This window comes from Echinops telfairi, unplaced genomic scaffold (assembly GCF_000313985.2).
Source record: "Echinops telfairi isolate 266 unplaced genomic scaffold, ASM31398v2 ScPeMD7_4;HRSCAF=17, whole genome shotgun sequence".
Lineage (NCBI taxonomy): Eukaryota > Metazoa > Chordata > Mammalia > Afrosoricida > Tenrecidae > Echinops > Echinops telfairi.
This window is the reverse complement of record NW_022103900.1, coordinates 19,429,582-19,434,905: the sequence shown is the minus strand read 5'-3', so window position 1 is coordinate 19,434,905 and position 5,324 is coordinate 19,429,582.

Here is a 5,324-nt window from a genome sequence, read left to right as displayed (position 1 = left end):
CAACTCGACAGTAAGTGTGGTTAGTAGCAACATGAATACATCCGAAATTGGGACCTATCTGTTTTTAATTCTGAAGAATGTTCTTAAATTAATGGCTGTTCTCTCACACAATTATTTCAGAAAGAAGAAACATTGCTTCGTCCTGTGGGGAACTGGGCTCTTGCTGGCGCGCTCAGAAGAAGGGAAGACTGCCGGTTCAAAAGCAGCCTGGGGCATCGTGGGCGACACACGAACTGTTCACAAGGTCAGTGGTTGGAGCCCAATAGGTATTCCACAGAAGAAAGATGAGGCTCTTTGCTCCCGTAGATACTAAAAATCTCAGAAATCCAAAGGAGCAGTTCTATACTGTCCCATATGGTGGCTCTGAGTGGAATGACTCCATGCCAATGGGCTTTTTGGGACAGAAAGTCAGGAGAGATGTGTGTCAGGGTTGTTATCTTTGTTCAATGTGTGTGCTGAACAAGTGATCCCCAAAAGTTATTACAGGAAGACGGACTTGACGTCAGGATTGGAGGAAGGCTCATTAACAATCTGAGATATGCAGAGAACCGATCTCACTTGGTGACCGAAGGGAGCTTGGAGCACTAATGAGGAGCAAATCCTGAAAGTGTCAGTATGGATGACACCTCATAGCAAGACCAATAAGGAACATTAAGATAAACCGAAACTACTGAAGATACCAAAGATTGCAGTTTACGAAGAGCCACAAACAAGTAGAAGAAATCAAACTTGTATTCCATTGGGAAAATCTTCTGCAAAAACAGTTTCTAATGTGTTGAAGAGCAAAGATGGCACTTTGAGGGCTATGGTGTGCCAGCTGCAACCCAGGGTGTTATTAATCCCCTCATCTGCACGCAAAAGTTGCACGAAGGATAAGAAAGACCAAACAAGAAATGATGCATTTCCAGTGTGGTGTTGGCAAAGAACACTTAATATATCAAGGACTGCCAAGAGAACAAACAGGTCTGTGTTGAAAGAAGTACAGCCAGAATGCTCCTTTGAAGTGTGATGCCAAGACGTTGTCTTACTTACTTTGGATATGTTATCAGGAGGGACCAGTCATTTGTGAATGATGTTCTAGGGGAGAAAACTACAAAAACGCACACTCATTGCCACGATGAGTCGATGTGGACACATAGCGACCCTATAGGACAGGGTGGACCTTCCCCTATGAGGTTTTGAGACAGTAACTCCTTACAGGAGTAGAAAGCCCATCTTTCCAAAGGAGGAAAGTGATCCTAAATTAAAATATAATTTATAGGCACACATTCACTAAGTCTGAAACGGGACAAAAGGAAGACAAAGACCGATCATGGGGGAGACCACACCGGAGGCCAGAATGTGTTCCAAGGATTCACAAAACTCGGCCACTTAAATAGTAAGAGAACAAAGGAAACAAAAATCTGCAGCAAATCACTGCCATTGAGTTGATTTCAACTCGTTGCCATCCCATGGGACAGAGCAGAACTGCCTTCTGCTTGTTTCTGAAACGGTAAATCTTTATGCGAGCAGAAAGCCTCATCTTTCTCCCGTGGAGGGGCTGCTGGTTTCAAACTGCTAACCTGGAGGTTAGCAGCCCACTATATAACACACTATACCATCAGGGCTTCGAGAAGAAAGGAAACCATCACCACATCATGACTGGCAGGAGATCAATTCATCACAGTTGCAGGTAGACTTACAGAAGCAGAAAGATATATATACTAATTGAGTGGTGTACATAGATGCTGATAGAAAAGCTTACATGACTGGTTCAGGGTGTTCTGACTCATGCAGTCAGCGTATAGCTCAGACTATGTGGATTCTCATATTCCAAAATGCAGGCGAGTCTCTGAGGACAAGGCTGCCTCTCCCTGGGCCGACTAGGGGAGTGATAGCAATCCACTTTCAAACACACTCTGCACGAGGGTAAACCCTTTCGTACTGCCCGTTAAGGGTGAGAAAGAGTTCAATGGAGACTGAATCCATGTAGAGTTCTTTTCCAAAGTTTCACAATTCTTGCTTCTAAGACAACTTTGATTGGACTTTTTCCAAGACAAATGTGTTTGTTCTTCTGGCGGTCTACAGTATTTTTAATAGTTTTCACCAATACCTAATTAAAATGTACCCATTCTTCAGCTTAGCTTTCCTCCAAAGAACCCCCAAATTTACCGCCCGAGCTGATTATGACTCACAGGGACCCTGTAGATCAGGGTAGAACTGTTGCTGTGGAATCCCTAGACTGTAACTTGTTTTGGGTATAGAAAACCTGTCCTTTTATTCCCTGCCTAAACCAAACCCACTGCCATCACTTCCTTGTTGTTAGGTGCCATGGAGTCACTTATGGCTCATAGCCACCCTGTGAACAACACAAGGAAACACAGCTGGGTCCTGCACCATCTTCACTGAGGTTCTTATGTTTGAGCCCATTGGGGCAGCCACTGCGTCAATCCATCTCACTGAGAGCCTTCCTCAAGTCCATAGAGAAACTATAAGGGGTTTCAAAGACTGTGAGCCTGCACAGGACCAGGTAGCCTGACCTATGTCTGCAAAGAGCAACTGGTGTGTTTGAACGACCTTGAAGTTAGCAGCCCAAGGCCGGACCCACAGCTCCACCAGGGCCCCTTCTCTTTAACTATTCAAAACCCAAAATCAAACCCAGCCATTGAGTTGGTTTGGACTCATCGTGATCCTATAGGACAGAGCAGAACTCCCTTTTTGGGTTTCCAAGTTTGTAAATCTTTACAGGAGCAGAAGTCGTCAAGCCCCCTCAAGTCTTCTCCTCCCACCGCATTCCGGAAGTGGGTTAGCAGCTCAAAGCATAACCCAACTACATTTATTCATCTCCATTTCATGTGTTTGATTGTGTCTGAACTGATATTCTGATATCTCAATAGTGAATAGATTGAAGTTTAGGTCCAAGGCACACCCTACACTGATAAGGAACCCTGCCTCCTCCCATAAATACTTTCCTCTTGATGTCTTTCCCAAATTTCCCAAAAAGAATCGTGTCCAATGCTCCTGACTTTCCTCTTAACTTTCAAAATCTACAAATCTTATGTCCCATTCCACTAGCGCAAGTGTGGGGTAACATCTGGCCTCGGAAGCCATGTAAGGCACAGACATTCATCAATAACAGCTAACTCCATAGGGCTCACCACAGAGAAACTGTCCCAGGATCACATTCCTGTTGCCCACCCCACCAGACACAACAAAACAATAAACTCACTGCCTCAGTTGATAGTGACAGGGTAGAACTGTCCCTGGGAGCTTTTGAAACTCTACCTTTCTAAGAGAATAGAAAGTATTGTCTTTCTCCCATGGAGGAGCTGGTGGTTTTGAACTGCTGACCTTGCAGATCAAAGCCCAAGGAGGCACCACTATGCCAGCAGGGTTCCTTGGCCATTGCATTCACTCCCTGCCATTGAGTCCATGCCAACTCATAGGCAGGGTAGAACCGCCCCTGTGAATTTCCAAGGTTAATCTCATATAGGAGTAGAAAGCCCCATCTTTCTTCTTTGGAGCAGTAGGTGGTTTCAAACTGATAACCTTATGGTTAGCAGTCCAACTTGTAAACACTAAGCCGCCAGGGTGACTCAGCCATCACCTTAGGGGTGAGTTAATTAAATGTTGGGTCAGTATGGCCTTTGAATGATGTTATAAATACTCAAATGGACCTTGGCAGAAAAAAGGTTTCCCACCCTGTGACTAGTTTCGGACCTGGGTTAGCCCATCATCCTCATGGGTGAGAACTAAGACACTGGTTTGTTAGCCAGTACGCTCACTTGTGGGGAAAACAGAGAGCTGAGAAAATCAAACTCAAAACCCAAACTCATTGATTCCAACTCATGACGACCCTATGGCACAGGGTAGAACTGCCCCTGGGTGAAACTCTTTACCAGAACAGAAAACCTTGTCTTTCTCCCAGAGAAAATAAGGCCTGGAACAAATGGTTCACATAAGCACACATTACTGATTCCAATCAACAAACACACATCGAATACATATTCTATTATAGGCATGGTGCTAGGTACCGGAGCACAAAAAGTGAACTACGGAGATCCCCCTTTCTAGACACTGAACTGTTCAGAGATGATTAGTGGGGTAGGGGTGGGGGGATTCCACGGACTGGCACCCTGGCCCAATCAGATTTCGGTTGTACAGAGTGTTCACTTTTATAATTTGGAATTACACCATTGATGTAATGTGTGTGTGTGTGGTGGGGGTGTTAACCAGAACTATGAAAACCTCGGTCTACCATAGAGTTCTCAACCCTGGCCACCTGCGGAATGGAGGGGTGCTTTTAAACAGTGGTTTTCCCGTGGAGTGTACATTAGAATCACCTTATTGGCTTTCCACACCAGATAATCCTGCTCTGACTTCAGAGTTTATGAATCAAAGTTGGGCTGGAGAAGTTGCCTTTATATGATATTCTTGCGTGCTAGATCACACCCATGATTACACTTGTAAGATGTACATTTTAAAACATCAGGCTATCCAGACGTGTCTCCCAGAACGAATGGGTCTGGGGAAGGACCCGGCATGGATAATTTTAACACTCTTGAGCGAGGCTGGGAGAAAGACCAGACTCTATTCCTGTGAAGAGTTACAGTCTCAGAAACTCACAAGGGGCTGTTCTGCTCTGTCCCAGGGTCGCTATGAATCGGCATCGACTAGCTGGCCGTGAGTCTGGCTTGGGTTTTGAGTGACGCTAACGGGTCTTCTGATTTGAGAACCGTTGTTCTATTGGACGAGTCTCTGGCTGGGGTTTCCTGGAGTTACTATGTACTTGGGATCCAAGGAATTCCAGAGGGCCTACAAATTCCTCTAGGTAATTATTGGGATTCTGTGGTATACAAAGTTCAATAAATGATTTAATAAACAGTGGACTGAAAAAAAAATAAAGCACTGCGATTCTGGTTCGAAGGGATTTGGCTGGCTCCTTTGGAAGGCCTCTCCGACTATCCAAGAGGTACACTGTCAAATACCACCGTAGAAGGGTTATTTTTACACACCCTGAGGTCTTAAAGAAGTGGGATCTATTTGCACCCCCATCTATACCCTCCTTGGGTCTGTTTGGTCTCGTCTAGCACTATTAGTGCCCACAAGTGCGCTGGGCATGCTCAGTGGGCAGGGTCGGGTTTGAGGGGTGCACCAGGAAGCCTGCTCCTCCGCTCCCAGGGCTCTGCCCCTCCCCCCACCTGTGCGAGGTCGGGCCGAGGAGTCTGCACCCAGCACCCCACCCTGGGTGCGGAGGCTGGCTGCTCCCGAAGGGTCCCCGTGGGGTCCACGGTCAGGCTCGGGGTCACCAGGCGAGCTCCCGCGGGCGAGCCCGGGCGAGGGGC